This window comes from Mus musculus, chromosome 10 (genome assembly GCF_000001635.26).
Source record: "Mus musculus strain C57BL/6J chromosome 10, GRCm38.p6 C57BL/6J".
Taxonomy (NCBI): domain Eukaryota; kingdom Metazoa; phylum Chordata; class Mammalia; order Rodentia; family Muridae; genus Mus; species Mus musculus.
In genome coordinates this window covers 90,140,772-90,159,135 of record NC_000076.6, presented here as the reverse complement: position 1 = coordinate 90,159,135, position 18,364 = coordinate 90,140,772, and the positions used below count along the sequence as shown (strand labels likewise).

The following is an 18,364-nucleotide window of genomic DNA, read 5'->3' as shown; positions in this document are numbered from 1 at the left end:
CTTGGGTACTTTCTCTAGCTCCTCCATTGGGGGCCCTGTGATCCATCCAATAGCTGACTATGAGCACCCACTTATGTGTTTGCCAGGCCCCGCCATAGTCTCACAAGAGACAGCCATATTTTGTAGAAGGATCTGATGGTGTTATGGATTTCTTCAGGACCTGTTGTTATACCCCACTTTTGATTTCTGATTTTGTTAATTAGGATGCTGTCCCTGTGCCCTCTAGTGAGTCTGGCTAAGGGTTTATCTATCTTCTTGATTTTCTCAAAGAACCAGTTCCTTGTTTGGTTGATTCTTTGAATAGTTCTTCTTGTTTCCACTTGGTTGATTTCACCCCTGAGTTTGATTATTTCCTGCCCTCTACTCCTCTTGGGTGAATTAAAAGGCCACCAACAGATTGGGAAAGGATCTTTAACTATCCTAAATCAGATAGGGGACTAATATCCAACATATATAAAGAACTCAAGAAGGTAGACTCCAGAAAATCAAATAACCCCATTAAAAATGGGGCTCAGAGCTAAACAAAGAATTCTCAGCTGAGGAATACTGAATGGGCTGAGAAACACCTGAAAAAAATGTTCGGCATCCTTAATCATCAGGGAAATGCAAATCAAAACAACCCTGAGATTCCATCTCACACCAGTCAGAATGGCTAAGGTCAAAAATTCAGGTGACAGCAGATGCTGGCGAGGATATGGAGAAAGAGCAACACTCCTCCATTGTTGGTGGGTTTGCAAGCTTGTACAACCACTCTGGAAATCAGTTTGGCGGTTTCTCAGAAAATTGGACATGGTACTACCGGAGGATCCCGCAATACCTCTCCTGGGCATATATCCAGATGAGGTTCCAACTAGTAAGAAAGAAACATGCTCCACCATGTTCATAGCAGCCTTATTTATAATAGCCAGAAGCTGGAAAGAACCCAGATGTCCCTCAACAGAGGAATGGATACAGAAAATGTGGTACATTTACACAATGGAGTACTACTCAGCTATTAAAAAGAATGAACTTATGAAATTCCTAGGCAAATAGATGGACGTGGAGGGCATCATCCTGAGTGAGGTAACCCAATCACAAAAGAACTCATACAATATGTACTCACTGATAAGTGGATATTAGCCCAGAAACTTAGAATACCCAAGATATAGGATACAATTTGCGAAGCACATGAGACTCAGGAGGAAGGAAGACCAGGGTGTGGATGCTTTGCCCCTTCTTAGAATTGGGAGCGGAATGCCCATGGAGGGAGTTGCAGAGACGAAGTTTGGAGTTGTGACGAAGGGGTGGACCATCTATAGACTGCCATATCTGGGGCTCCATCCCATAATCAGCCTCCAAACGCTGACACCATTGCATACACTAGCGGGATTTTGCTGAAAGGACCCTGATATAGCTGTCTCTTGTGAAGCTATGCTGGGGTCTGGCAAACACAGAAGTGGATGCTCACAGTCAGCTATTGGATGGATCACAGGGCCCCCAGTGGAGGAGTTAGAGAGAGTACCCAAGGAGCTAAAGGGATCTGCAACTCTATAGGTGGAACAACAATATGAACTAACCAGTACCCCCCCAGAACTCAGGTCTCTAGCTGCGTATGTATCAGAAGATGGCCTAGCCGGCCATCAGTGGAAAGAGAAGCCCATTGGTCGTGCAGACTTTATATGCCTCAGTGCAGGGGAACACCAGGGCCGGGAAGTGGGAGTGGGTGGGTGGGGGAGTGGGGGGGACTTTTGGGGTAGCACTGGAGGTGTGAATAAAGAAAGTACCTAATAAAAAAATAAGCTTCATAAAAGGTCTTCAGAATATAGTGTTCCATGCAATCCTGACAGATCACAATTACTAGTGTTAGGAAAGGTATTTGATTATAAAATTAAAGATGTTCTTCCCTTCCCATTATAAATAAAGTTGATTTTTCTACACCCACATTTTAGCTTTCCCTTTATCAACTGCCAACAACTAGAATATAATGCAATTAAACAGTCTTTTAATTAATTAGTTGTCATCTCACATCATACTGGAAACTTACTATGTGGTCTGTAACATCATGGGACAACTCTGATAATGATCCGTATTCACAAAACAACTTTTAAGGAGAACATTATTTTCCCTTGCTTTATAAACAGGGAAGCCAAGGTACAGAAAACTTGAGTAGAACCCAAGGCCACAAAACTTTTCAGTGGCAGAAAAAAAGAGTTTAAACCCAGATTGTCAGATTGAAGACCTTCCTTAGCTGCAAGATTACAAGAGTTCTCATCTTGCACAAAATCCCACAAACAGCAATAAATTGAATAAGTAAGCTGTTGCACTGCACTTTAAACAAAATATGCATATTTTGAATCTTGTATGACATGATGATATCCCTGGGAACATTTTGCCATCTGTAACAGCCAATTAAGTTTTCTGTAACTTCGTCCACATCAACCCATGGTTTCATAAATACGTATTTTCTAAATAAGCAACAGAAAGTGTTTATCACACCAACTTTTTTTACTCTGAAGGCTCTTTATCTTGTGAAGTCTAAAACATTAATCTAATGGATGGAACTCAGAACCAGAAAGACAAATATAGTATGTATTTGTTTATGCCTGGACGTTAGCTGTTAAGTCATTAATAAGAAAGCCACAGTCCATATAACCACAGAGGTTAGGTAGAGAGTATTGGACTATGGGGGAGGGGTGGATTTCCCTAGGAAGGAGAAAGAGAATAGTTATAAGTGGATGAAGGGAGAGACTGAAATAAGAGAATCAAATGGGAGGAGGGAGATAAGAGGAAGGGCAAGGAAGAGAATACAGAAAGGGACACCTAGAACTAAAGGTCATTTGAAGGGTCATATGGAAATCTAATACACTAGAAGCTTCCTACAATATAGACTTATATAGAGGTGTTCTAAATGAAAGTGTCAAGTAACAGAGGAGACAGAGCCCCAATGAGACATGCCTGATCACCAAATGAAGCTTCCAACATTGGAAATGGGTTACATCCAAATGAGTTGTTGGCCAGAGGGGTCCCATGGGAACCCCCAAACAATCCAAGGCTAATACATTGATGGCTCTCCACAAGCTGATGGCAAAGCCCTATTACTGAAGATAACACATACACAACTCGTTGAACACGGAGAAAACAAAGCTGGTGCCTACCTAAAGCCCTTACCACCAAAAACTGGTATTCATGGAAATGGAAGGTACCCTGCCTTCTATCAAAACTAAAAATGTAAACACCAACCCAGTTACAAACCTACAAGAGTGACCTGCCTGAAAGATATGGTGGTTCACTAGTGCCACAAAGCCTGTGAGAGTGACCAACTAATATCTGATTTGAATTAAGTTCACCTCTATAAGATGGAACCCATACTTAATGCTGCATGGGTGGCCAAGAACTTGAGACTAAATAGGCCAGGGACCTAGGGGGAAACCAAATTCTACTGTGACACTAAGGGATACAGCAATAAAATGATCGCTAATGACATTCTGCTACAAGCATAGATCCATGCCTTGCTCATTGATTATCAGAGAAGTTTCCTCCTACAATAGATGGGAACAAATACAGAGATTGACAACCAGACAATATGCAGAAAGTGTGAGATATTGGAATGCTCAGCCCTGAAAGGGATGTCTCCATCAAATCCCTCCCCTCAAGGCTCAGGGTACTCTGTAGAAGAAATGGTGGAAAGAACATAAGAGCCAATGGGGATGGAGGACACTAAGAACTCAAGGTCTCCTAGATACAACAGGGCTGACACACATATGAACTCAGACCGTGGCAGCAGGCACACAGTTGCATATGCCTGCACCAGATGGTATTCTAGAGCTGGGAGAAGTGGACATGTCCATTATATCATGAATAGAGAAGCAAGTGGCTATCAAATAGATTAATTCAAGAGTCTCACTGGGGAAACAAGCTAGTCTTAAGGGTTGACCCTATGTCCAGCAATAGTTGGCCAACACAAATGAACTCAATAGCAACCTGGGGGATTTTTTTGTCTCATAATGTTAAAGACTTTTTTTGTTTTGTTTGTTGTTTGTTTGTTTATTTATTTCTATCTTACAGGTCCTTTGCATATATATTATGGAGTTCAGTTTGGGGTTTTTATGGATTTCCTGAGTATGCAAACATGTGGCACTGTATCTATCTATGTGCATCTCTTGTGTTTTTAAATTGCCTTTCTCTTGTTTGGTTGTCTTGTCATTTCTCAACTCACTTTGTTTTGCTTTATCTTATTTTATCTCATTATCAGTCTTTAGATGCTTGTTGGTTTTCTATCAAGGGAGAAAGGGAGTGTGGATCTGGATGGGAGGGCAAGTGTAGAGGAACTGGGAGAAGTTGGGAGAGGCAAACCTGTAATCAGAATACACTACACTGAAAAAAATTCACTTTAAATAAAATTTAAAAATGGCTTTAATTGAATATGAACATGTACATCTTAGATCCTTGTTGCACACACACACACACAAATAAGAACTAAAAATGTCAAAGGCATCTCACTCACCAATTCCTAACTAGTTTATTGGTTTGGCCATCAACAGGGACCCCACATAGCACTATAAAATGGTGCATACTCAACTAAAATCTACCAATTTTCATAGTTTAATATTTCACATCATTAGTTCTGCTAATGGTTCTACACTTAATATATTCAATTATGCAGTTAACTTCTTCCCTATATATCTTCTCTTTTTAAAAAAATATCTGTTTGTACTGCATCCCTGTTCATAAATCTCTAATTATTTTCCACTAAACAATGAACAATATGCAAATTATTCAATTTATCTTAAATGTTCTGTGATCAAATTTATTCTTTATATTTTTTACTCAGAGCTGGAATTAAATTTAAAGTTCCTGCTTGCTGAGCAAGTGTTCTTCCATGAAACTACCACTTCCAGACCCCTATTTTCAACTTTAAAAAATTGTATTGCTTATTCCACTTGATATTTGCTATTAGTTAGTGATTTAGCATTTCTAAGTTATTTTTATTAGATATTTCCTTTATTTACATTTCAAATGTTATCCCCTTTCCTGGTTTCCCCTCCGAAAACCATCTATCCCCTATCCCTCCCCCTACCCCCTACTCACTAATCCTACATCCTGGCCCTGGCATTCCCCCACACTGGGGCATAGAGCCTTCACAGGACTAAGATCCTCTCCTCCCATTGATGACCAACTAGGCCATTCCCTGCTACATATGCAGCTGGAGCCATGAGTCCCACCATGTATTTTCTTTGATTGGTGGTTTAGTCCCAGGGAGTTCTAGGGGTACTGGTTTATTCATATTGTTGTTCATCCTATAGGGCTGCAAACCCCTTCAGCTCCTTGAGTACTTTCTCTAGATCCTTCATTGGGGACCCTGTGCTCTGTCCACTGGATGGCTGTGAGCATTCCTAAATTATTTTTATTACTTTTATTTTTTTACAGTCCAGCTGTTGCCCCCCTCCTTGTGCCCCCCTCCCACAGTTCCTCACTTCATTCTTCCTCCCCCTGTCTCCAAGAGGATATTAGTCCCCCACAAGACCTCCCTACTCCCTGGGGCCTCAAGTCACTGGAGGATTAGGCCCTTCTTCTCCCACTGAGGCCAGACCCGGCAGTCCTCTGCTATATATGTGCTGGGAACCTCAGACAAGCGCATGTATGCTGCCTGGTTGGTGGCTCAGTGTCTGAGAGATCTCAGGGATCTGGATTAGTTGAGACTGCTGATCTTCCTATGGGGTCACCCTTCTCATCTTCTTCCAGCCTTTCCCTAATACAACCACAGGGGTCCCCAACTTCAGTAGGTTCCTAAGAAAATTGAAAATAGATCTACCTGAAGACACAGCTATACCACTCTTGGACATACCCAAATGATACTCCACCATACCACAGGAACATATGTTCCACTATGTTCACAGTGACCTCATTTGTAATAGCCAGAAGCTAGAAACAACCCAGATGTCACTCAATGGAAGAATGGTTACAGAAAATATGGGTCATTTACATAATGGAATACTCTTAAGCTATTAAGAATGAGGACATCATAAGTTTTGCAGGCAAATGGATGGAACTAGAAAATATCATCCTGGGTGAGGTAACTCAGACTCAAAAGAACATGCATGGTGTGTGCTCACTAATAAGTAGATTATCCAAAAAAGACAAGAATACCTAGAATACAATCCACAGAACTCAGGAAGCAAAAAATTATTTGGTTTTTTTAAACTTCTTTTTGGTTTATATTTCTATACAGTATATTTTGATCATGATCCCCACAACCAAAGTTTTCCCAGATCCTTCTCATCTCTCTACCCATCCAATTTTAGGGCCTCACTAAGTGCCAAGGCTGACCTTGAACTCATGTCATAAATAACTGGGATTACAAACCTGTAATACTGAAACCCTCCTTTGCCTTTTCATTTATTTCATTATATTCAGTCCAGACTACAGTCAAGTAGAATTATTTAGCCTTACACAGTCATGTCCCACATTTTTATCCATCCCGTCTACCTTACTTCTCTATTCAGTATATAATGGGGGTTTAAAATATAGCTTCTATAAGCAGATAATCCTGGATTCAAATTCAAACTGCACATTTCCAGATCTGACCAATCCCAGCCTTGCTTGCCTTACTTACACAATAAAAAAATAACACTTAGACGTTCTTTTTCCTCCTAATCAAATGAGGTGATAGATACAGAGTGACTGGCATATGATAAGTTTTCAATAAATATTAATTATTATTTTAGCCGCTATTGTAACTCTATGGATTCAGGTATAGTTCAGATTTTGCCCTTTAGGTAAACATTTCCCAGATTTCTCACAAACCTAAATTATATCACTCTGTTCTACATGTCGACCATTGCTTATGCAAGCATGCACATTATGGCATTTCACATAGGCCTTGAAGTAAGGAAGCACAGTGCCAAAAAGCCTTGGCTGCTTTGAAGTCAAACAAGAACACATTAAGCCTTAGCTCTGCACCTTCTTAGCTAAGCAGCTTTGAGTAAATACTTAATCTCATTAATTCTCAGTTTCCTTGCTTGCCAAAATAGGTGCATTGATCATTTCTACTTTTGTAAGGCGCTATGAGGCTAGAATTACTTCCATAACTAACACATAAAATCGTCATTATTGATAGTTTTACTATCACAATCACAAAAGGATTGGGATTGCACACAGAACACTTTGGCATTTACACATATATAGTGTGTTTAACTTCCCCATTCAGTTTTAATTTATTTGAAAGAAAGTACAGACTTATTCATTTTTGTGTCATCTACAATGTGTTGTCTATAATAAACTTACTAAGTGTCTATTAGATAAAGTACTGGATAAATGGGCTCTTGTTTTAATTTTACTACATAGAAATCATATTAAGGATTGTATTGCAAATATCATGATTGAAACTTCAGCTTTATCTTACAATAACCATTACAAGTGGCTATAACAAAAGCATGGAAAATTAGTGGTTTAGCACTGCCCTCTAAAGTCAGAATAGAAATCTGCAATGTAAAACTTATTTTGAAAAAGAAAATATTTTTATTAATTCTTTGAGAATTTGACATAAAATTTTGGTCCTATTCATTCCTCTAACTCCTCCCACCTGCACAGTCTCCTCCCTTTCTGTCCACCTGGAGTCCTCTTTTTTTAAAAAGGGGGTCTACATAGCAGCAAACGTCCTAATCCTTTGGTTCTTACAATTTTCCACACGTTTTTCTTATATGTTCCCTGAGTATTAAGTGTGGTGTGTTGTCAATGTACTAATTGGAGATGGGCAGCCCATTCTAATTGACCTATGCACTTCGGCCAGTTGTAGCTTTGAGTAACAATTCCCATCTGCTGTGAATGAAGCTTCTTTGATGAGGGGTGACAGCTACAGTGATCTGTGAACATAAGGATGGGTATTTAGAATACAGTTATTGTTTATTCTGCTTTAGTAATGTAGAAGGTATTTCATCTAGGCTCCAGGGCCTTACTACCCTCAAGAAGTTGACTAAGTTTACAGTGTCAGGCTTGGATTTCCTCCCATTGAGTGGACAGGACTATTAGAGTTGTATAAAAGGTATTTGAAAAGCCTTTATCAAAATAAATATAATCATATATATGCATATATGTATATGGAAAAGAAACCTCATGGACACACGGAAGTATTTCTTTGTTTCAAATGCCTTTTAAACTTTTTACTGAACACCTATAGTTTTAAAGGTCCAGAAGGAAGAAGGTGAAAATTCCACAGAAAGTAGATCTTTATTTATATAGTCTAAGCTTAAGAAAGATTAAGATAATTCTGCATTACTAGACAAAGAGAAAAGGAGCCACAAAACATAAATTTCATGGAGAGACTATTTGAATTCAATTTGAGAAAAGTAAAGTCATGTTACTGACATAGGACTGAAAACAGGATTTCCTTTCAAATTATATCTGTGTTTCATATAAATTGTTTGAATATAAAATATATTTACACACACACACACACACACACACACACACACATATATATATATATATATATATATATATGTACATATATATACATACATATATGTAATATACTGGCATTAATAATTTATAACATACTTCAGATATGTAATAGCCGGTAAAGTTGGGCAAGAACTTTCCCTACTTTAAAAGTGAATAAAATATTATCAAAGATATTACTGTTTGTAAGTTAATCTCATAGATAAAGCTAGTTTAAAATTATAAGTGGATATTAGCCCAGAAACTTAGGATACACAAGATATAAGATACAATTTGCTAAACGCATGAAACTCAAGAAGAACGAAGACCAAAGTGTGGACACTTTGCCCCTTCCTAGAAATGGGAACAAAACACCCATGGAAGGAGTTACAGAGACAAAATTTGGAGCTGTGACAAAAGGATGGACCATCTAGTGATTGCCATATCCAGGGATCCATCCCATAATCAGCTTCCAAACGCTGACATCATTGCATACACTAGCAAGATTTTGCTGTAAGGACCCAGATATAGCTGTCTCTTGTGAGACTATGCCGGGGCCTAGCAAACACAGAAGTGGATGCTCACAGTCAGTTATTGGATAGATCACAGGGCCCCCAATGGAGGAGCTAGAGAAGGTAGCCAAGGAGCTAAAGGGATCTGCAACCCTATAGGTGGAACAACAATATGAACTAACCAATACCCTGGAGCTCTTGTCTCTAGCTGCATATGTATCAAAAGATGGCCTAGTCGGCCATCACTGCAAAGAGAGGCCCATTGGACTTGCAAACTTTATATGCCCCAGGACAGGGGAACGCCAGGGCCAAAAAGGGGGAGTGGGTGGGTAGGGGTTTGGGGGGGTGGGTATGAGGGACTTTTGGGATAGCATTGGAAATGTAAACAAGGAAAATACCTAATAAAAAATGTTTTTAAAAAAATTATTAGTTCAATGACTTGAGGGCCTGCTACATTTGACCACATTGTAAAAGAAGGTTTCTAATCATTAGAAATCCAAATGAGAGCTTGGCATCTATTTGATTTTATTAAAGAACACTTTCATGTCAACTCCTTGAGTTCTATGCAGGTGTCATCAAAAATCCTAGAAGAGAAAGAACATTAAATGACAGCTTACCACTTCTCACTCCTCCATCAATATTTCTCTTTTATAAAGTGAAAAAAAAAATCTTAAAAGTTCTGAGGAGATTTTAGAGAGATTTGTTTAACTTGGCTTGGCTTTTACCAAGGCTTAGAACATAAGGCAAAATTTATAATTTGAAGACAAAGATTCTGTTTTACAAAAAAAAAAAAAATTAAATCAGATGATTGGTTAAATGACAGGTGCTTTTCATCAACAACAGAATTTCATTTTTTTTTGTGGGCTTTGCTCATTGGTGCTTCAAATTCCTGTACAATTATTATGCAAAGCAATATTACCTTAGGGTGTATCTTCTCTCCAAACTTGCATAATCTTATTATGCAGGAGATTTCACATGAAATTGTTACTATTCATCAATTCAAAGGAGGGCAGGAGTTATATAATAGCATGGCAGGTCAAAACACTGAGTATTTGCTCATAGTTTTCTTTCAAAAATTATTCTGACTGGTAACCTAAAACACCCTTTAACATGACCATTGAAATGCATGCCCAGGCTAGAGACACACATCTACTATAAATATACCTTTTATTTGTCAGATGTAATTGTAGTCTCAGAGGCTTACTGCTGAATAAGCTCAGCCTTTACAGCTCTTTCTGAACTCTGACCAGCTGGTTCAATTCAGCTGTTCTGGCTCAAACGCTTCTCCAAGCTGACTGATTCACACTGGCTTCTCTCAGCTTCTGACTAAATTGCTCTGCTTTGCCTAAACTAAGTCTTGCAATCTATTCTAATCTTCTGGCTCCTTCTCATCCTATAACTCTTCTGTCTTCACCTGCAGCCTATCTCTATTAAAAAAAAAAAAAAAAAAAGTCCCAGTAAAATTGCCTTTTCTGACCTGTAAGGAACTGCGTGGAGTGAACTCATTGAACTGACTCAACTGAATCAAACTGCTCCATGAACTGCTCTTAAATAGCCTCTTCTCTGTCTTGTTCTTGTGAGAGTTGAGTGTATCCTATCTCTGACTCACTGTATCAAATCTTTCTCTGATTCATCACTTTGTCTGCCCCTCAATTAAAGGTCACTTTCTAACATGGCTGCTTCCTTCTATAAGCTAACCTTACTTTCATTGTTTGGGATTAAAGGTGTGCACTAAGGGCATGTCTACATTCCAGCAAGATCCTACTGTAATACAGAGCACTGCTGCAATCTGGCCAAATCATACAGACCTAGAAGGTCTTTGGATGTGATCCTTTGCCAGGGCAACCATACTGCTGGATTAAAATTCCTCAACCTACACTACACTTTAACATATCCAATCGTGTACATGCCCAGGTTAGTGACATCCACAAAAGCTATAATAATAATAATAATAATAATAATGTCTTCTGAAAAGCATAATTGTGCCCCAAATCATCTGAGGTGAGCCATGAATCCTTAACCACAATTAAATCTGCAAGAAACAAAAACAGAAGAAGAAAATCAAATCCATATACTAAGTTCACTGGGACTACATCCTAGCAACCATGAGCCAAATGATATTGCTGTGTTTTGTGGATTACTCAAACATGAAGCTTTCAAGTGCCAACTGTATTTCACACTTATTAGCACTTACTTCATCTGCAGTAAGTATAAAAGAATAAATTAGGGAAAGCAATTCTCTTTATTTAAAATGATCAGTTCCAACATACTTAATCCTTACCTGCTGTTTACATAGTTGAGCTTCTTTACAAAGCCACTTGGAAAATTAAAAAAAAAAAAAACACTTGCTTTTCTATTCAATTTGAATACAATGAATTTGTATGCTGATAATATCTCTTAAAACATTATTCATGTGTCTGACTTTGGCTTGATATGTAATATGCTTATTTCAAAGGGGGAGGGATCAGATTTACATGCAACATGCAAAAGTTAATATCAAAACTGCTAAGGTTATTTTAGGAACTTAAGTGAAGGTAAGTTTGGTTAGTAAGACAGTACAGAAGGAAAAATATGCTATTTTTGGAAGTAAAACTATCCTCCATGACAGACCATTTCATTTGAGTAAATATAATCTCATTAAAGATTTCTTTATTCCTAAAATTAACTGTATTATGGCATTATTTATATCTATAAACATCTTGTTGGTTTTAAACATACTCTTATACACTCTCCATAATCCAGCTATAGAATGCCTCCACTGTCTCTGACTGTATTCCTCTACATAAAGCCCCAAGAATCTTTCCTCTGCTATTCTAGTAGGTTTGTCCTTTTTTAAACCTTACAAAAATAAAATCATAAGATATACATTCTGCGTGAACTTTTTTCCTTCAGCACATTTTTAGATTAACCCCTACATTTTATATATAAGTAGGAAATTAGTTACTATTACTAACCACCACCACCATCATCATCATTATCACCATTTTGTGGTGCCAAGAATTGAACCCAAGGACCTTATGCAGGCTGGACAATTGCTACCTACATCTCTAAGCCACCCCTTATTGCTTTGTAATACAAAATAGTACTTTGGCAAATGAATGACAAATTTTATTTACATAGTCAACTATTAGGTATTTGTGTTGCTTTCAGCTTGGGGCCATCATGAGACAATTTGTCAGGAACAAGCATATAGTATATGTGTTTGCTTGTTTCTCAAGTAAAATGTCTAAGATGCAAGGCCATATGGTAAATATATATTAAACTTTCCAGGCAACTACTAAAATAGTTTTCAAAATGTATGCTTGTACATTCCTACCAGCTGTGTAGGAGACTCTAGTAGCTCTACATCCTTGGCAATGGTGAATTTTATCCTTTTAGCCATCTTCAAGTGCAAGTATTGCATGGTGCTTTTAATTTGAGATTCTAGTGTTGGTGGATGTTTACTGTCTCCTACTACGCTTGGAGAGCATTCACTTGCCTGAATCAGTGGAAACTGCTAAGTCACACACATGTATCTATCGATCTGTTTGACTTTTCACTGTAAGTTATATGAATGAATATCTATTACCCTTGTGGTCTTTGAGGAACAATAAAACACTCTTTGGTCTGTTCATCCCTGCAGATATCCTACTATACCTTCCTCTGATGGATTAAGAATTTTACTCTTGTACTGTGCTCTCTGACCCTCACCGAGCTTGATGCTGTGTTGTGTATCTTAAAGCCTGGGATTCATTTTACTTTTCTTATCTGAGTTGAAACTGTCCCAGCCCCATTAGTTCAGGATTGCTTGGTTCCCAGTGAAGAGCCCTGAAATTTTTAAATTTCTATTTTTTTATTTGTATTTATGTATGATGTGTTTTGTGCTTGTTTAATATGTGTGGTTGTGGTGTGTCCACTGACACATACATGCTCTTGCGTCTGTCCTTGCCTTTTCCTTGTTCTTTGCTGCTCACCATTGCCTCCTAGCTTCCAGGGAGTCTTTTGTCTCTGCCTCCCATCTCGCCACAGGAGCACTGAGATTACACATGGGTGACACTTTGCTCAGCTTCAGCAGGTTCTCAGGACTCAAATTCTGGTCCTCAGGCTTGCAGAGTGAATGCTTTAACCCCTGAGAATCTTCTGACTCCCTGTAAGGCTTGTTTGCATGTTTGTTTTTAAACCGACTAACCAGCACTTGTCTTATGAGAAAGAGGACTGGAGTGAGGATCCCGAGTTATGGTGGTGAACTAAGCTAGTCCTTCGGAAATATACTTACTTGTGATGCATAATGATTTGTTATTGATGCCTGGCTGTTTTTTTACTATCTAAACATCTTTGTTAATGTGTTTATGAATGCTACCGATCCAGAGTTCTTATAGGGTAGGGGGACTTTATGTAATGGCACAGCAATAAAAGCATCATAAATTACATTGGAAAAAGCCCTCAATTTTTATTTTCTAAAAGATTTTTTTAACCACTGAAATAACTAAGCCTGAAATTTTATCCATTTTTAAACTTGGATAAAAGATAAGACTGTGTACTATAATTGGAAAGAAAATAGATTCTAGTTATAAATCAATATTTTAAAGTTAATATACATACATATGTTTCCAGATTCTATCTTTATTAAGTTGTTTTCATAATCTGTAAAAGAAAGGGGAATGGGGGAATGATGTAACTGCATTTTAATTTAAACAATAAATCATTAATCAAAAATATTAGTTTATCCTTTACTCTAGAAGTAGCTTAGACTCATCACTAAGATTTAAGTTTCCTGAATAGATCAGCAATATCTCACCAATGGGCTAGTGGTAATCATAATTCATGATACTTCTGAACTCTTGGAAATTTTATAATAACATTCTCCTAGTATTGCTTTTTCCAATGAATTTTTTTTCCTGTCTTCATGAACATACATTGTTCTATGTCTGTGGAGGTTAATATTCTGTTACAATTAAAAGACAATTTTAGGCAAAATATCTCTCTCTCTGTCTCTCTCTCTCTGTGTGTCTCTCTGTCTCTGTCTCTCTGTCTCTCTGTCTCTCTCTCTCTCTCTCTCTCTCTCTCTCTCTCTCTCTCTCGCTTCCTCTTTCCCTTCCTCTCCCCCTCCCTCCCTCTCTCCCTCCTGTATGTTCTTCTGTCTGGAAACTGTAGCTGCCCCAAACCTTACTCTTTGTATGTACAACTTAGTGGAATTATATAACTCCATCTCTGTTTTCCTCCCTGTAACATTCTTATAGGATATTATATCTATGCAGAAAACAGGAGTGTCTGGTGAGTCTGTCAACTTTCCTTTGATAATGAAGGTTTTCTTCTTTTCAGTGTTCTGGTAGTTTACATGAGGAGTTTTTCTATGCCATTATCAATGTATGTAGGTCTGACATGAATCATTTTTAGATAAGACACATATTATTTATAACTATATCTCTAGTGTACAGCTCTCTTCATTGCCTACTTCCTGCTGGCTGGGTCATACCATTTTTCTATTTTGAACAAATGCTTTAATTATGTTAATATTCATTTTCTTCTTATTGAAAGTCCACATTTATCACTTGGAGTTAGTCATTTCCTGTCTTACTCATGCTCTTGCCAATTTCTCAATTTCTAAAAAATTAGTCACCTCTCACATAGTATTTTTTTTCAGTGATTTTTATACCAATGAAGGCACATGCTAAAAAATCCTAAGCTTGGGAGCCAGCAGGTCTCTGACTCCTTTGCGTGCTCTTGGGACTCTCTTCCTCCTGTTGGGTTGTTGTGTTCAGCTAATATGAGGGTTTTTACCTTGTCTAATTGTATCATGTATTGTCTTGTTTGGCTGTTGTCTCTTGGAGAGCTCCTCTTTTCTGAAGGAAAATGGAAGAGGAGTGGAGTTGGGAGAGATGGAAGGTGGGGGAAACTGAGAGGAATGGAGGGAGGGGAAACTGTGGTCAGGATGTATTATGTGAGAGAAGAATTTATTTGCAACAAAAACAGGAAGAAAAAAAAAGAAACAGTAAATGAAAACTTCCTCCTGTACAAATATCAGTAGCAAAAAAAAAAAAAAAAGTGTCAAATTAACCCGAACTTGCTATGAACATAATTTCACTACCACTTAGAAGGAATATATTTAAAATTATATTATTTATACCTACTACCTCAAAAAAATCACTTCAATTTCTTAAATAGTCATTGATCAAAAACAGATGAGAACAAATAGCTATGCTACAAAAGCATACTTGTATCTCATTCTGTAGGAAGGAATCTAAACACACATTGCTCAACTTATTTGTTTGGTGTTGACTCTTGATCTACACAATGTAAACCCACAGATAATAGGAGACTCAAGTGTGGTATTGCTTGTGAATGACTGCCTGCTACCAAGAGAGGAGTAGATAAAAAGAAAGGCACCCTGAGTTTCAGAAACATGACCAGGACAGGAGTGACAATAAAGAATCTCTGAAAAAAATCTGCTGCTTAAAGACAATATGTAAGACAAATTTTAGGACATGCACCCACTTTCTTCCCAGATTTCTAGCTCTCTGAATAAAGCAGTTTAAAGATTCAGTTCCTGGTTTTGCCTGTGTGTCTGTCCCGTGTCATGAACTCAAGTACAAAACTACTGCTTACAAATTGAGAAAAGTAAAGAAACAAAACTATCTCAGGACACCTGAACTTGGTATATAAAAGGACATAGCTAGACAGTAAAACCAGACACAATTTGTAAGTAGTTAGAGATGCAATAGGTGCTAGAAGAATGAACAGATATTTCCAATGAGGGAGAAAGAAGGAAAGAAGACAACGCTCTTGCATTTGAGCACCAATCCTTCAGAGTATGAGAATTCTATGCAGAGAAGAAAAAATGTGAATGGAGCTGAACAGGCACAAAAGCACAGCAGTATGAAGATAATGGCTGTCTGACAAACTCTTCCATAAAGGAAAGCAGGATGGAGAAAGCCAGAGAGACTCTATCAGGGCTCTGCTATAAGAAGAAGATGATTTAGAAGATGTTCAACACAAGTCAAGACACAATTTCTACCTCTAGTTGTACTCTGATAAGAAACCAGAAAGCACAAGAGTTGAGTACAAAGCATTCATGAGAAATCTCCCTGAATTCCCTATGTAAGGGTGGTCCAGACAACAGGTCTACCCTTTTGAACTATGCTACATGGTACATGAAGTATATCTCATCTATATGAGTATAGGAATAATACTATCTATTAATGGTATAGTCTAGGAAATTAGTATATACATATTCTTTATGAGACAACTCTTATTTCTCCTTCTTTTATGCTTCCATTTAGACAACTGTAATATAAAAATGCTCTTGGCTGGTATATGTATAAATACGTATGTGTGCATGTGCTTGTGTGTATTATACTGAAAAACAGCAATACTTAAAATGTTTAACAAGATGCATTAAGATCTTCAATAATCTCATAGTAAAATTACAAAATACCAATCTATTATATAACAATATATGCTTTGTCATGCCCATCTTTATATGATATTTTTATTCATCTTGGAGGAAATAGCTATTCAATTATATAAAGTAAAATTTAGAACAACCCAAGTACACCATTGAAATATATATGTGTTAACTAAACTACAAGAAGTTAACCAAAGCTGAGGAAACATTTTATACTAAAAAGCACATGAGCACAAGTTTGACATTAAATCTGTTAGGTCAGCAGGAAAGTGGCAACTCCAGCCTATAATAACACTAAAAAGATATAATAAGAAAATAAATTGAAGATTTTGAGCAGTCTGTTTTAATATTAATGTAGCCAAGGGAAGGTTGGGGGCACAGAGCTGCTACAGAGCTGAGAAACAGATGGTTTACACTGAAGATTTGATACTTTTGGGTGACTTCCACAGTTCGCGTTATTGGCTAGAGCAAATGGCACGTTAAGGATGGCCGCCGATTTCTTTCTAAAGTGAAAAAACATATTTTACTGCAAGCATTAACACAATAAGCCTCAAAGCACACAGAAATGAATATCATTTCCCTCAGTCCATATGCAAAAACAAGCTATGCTAATCCAGAACGCAGTGCTCATGGAACAATGAAATACATGAACAAAACTAGAACCTGGATGACAATTTGATTTAATCATTATTCAGGAAATTAATATGAGCAGAGGTAGACAATATTTGAAAATATTTCAATATACTATGACTCATTCATGGAAAGAAAATTGGAAGACTCTTTTAGAACACATTTGGTGTTAGTTAAGAAATCATACCTCTGCAGAAAGTATTTTGCTAATCTTGTTTATTTCATAAAGTAACCTGCTGACTTTGTTTTCCAGTGGAAAAAAATCTGAGTTGTTGTAAAGTATATATGAAGCTACTAATGTGAAACACATTAATTTGACTGTTAATATGCAAACACTAATACAAAAATAAGATAAAAGTTATGTGTTCCTATAAGAAACTACCTATTCAAAGGTCTTAGTTTATAATATTGATGTTCTATTTACTACATTATAGGTAATTCACCAACCTGAAAGTTTCTTCAACTATGTTATTCATCACTATGAACATTGTGGTGTGAACACTGGCCAAGAGAAAACGGGTAAAGGTTTATGATGTAAAACTTCTGGGTCAGTCATTATATCAAGGTCCATCATTGAGCAAGTTGATTTTAAGTAAATAAATAGTAACCTGCTCTTAGAGTTAACAACTTGGGAAGTAGGAGGGAGCTGTCTTGTGTTTATATTACTATTATCTAAAGCATTGTGTGGCATGTACAACATTTAAGTACTCAAGTTCTGGATATAACATGTTTTCTATGTTCAAAAGCATTCAATGAATGCATTTTGATTGAGGTATTTTGCTAATGTACAGTATCCAAAGGAAACAAATGATCACATTTCTATACCCTCCAAATCACATCTTTAATTAGCAAGCAGATTAATGATGCTAGTTAGTTTCAAGTTTTCTTGACTTTCTTGCAACAACAATAGCAATGAATAAGTGGAAAAGAGCCTTGGAGATATATCAGAGTACATTATAAAACATGGCACTTCAGCTTGTGTGGCATTTTTACCATACACCAGAATGTAATGAAATATTCCTGATGCAACCCAAACATCCTAATTGCAATACCTAAGCCATATCCTGTCTCCCCAAGACATCAACACATACTTGGGAAGTTACTTCTCTGAGGTACATCTATGAAAAGTGCCTGGCACTCAGAGAAGTTTCTGATTTAACATATTTTATTGTTGACTCATTTCCCACTCTCAACCTAGACTTTTCTAATAGTCAATCATTCATCTCACAGAAAAGGAAGTTTTCTGCTCCTTAGCTATATAGTCCCATTATCTGACAATAGTTCTGAAGTGTATATAACTCTGGCCAAATAAAAGTATTTCAAATGGATCTGGCCTTATACTATTAAATCTATCACAACATCTGGAATATCATTTTGTTTAAAATCAAAGCCTCTTTCTTTTTAAAAAGATTTATTTATTTAT

At 37.2% G+C, this 18,364-nt stretch overlaps 1 protein-coding gene across 32 annotated transcripts in view; it reads right to left on the bottom strand.

The window, feature by feature from the left end:
- Nucleotides 1–18,364, bottom strand: part of Anks1b (ankyrin repeat and sterile alpha motif domain containing 1B) — a 1,100,386-nt gene that overhangs the window by 814,165 nt on the left and 267,857 nt on the right. The gene's annotated exons all lie outside the window — the stretch shown is intronic.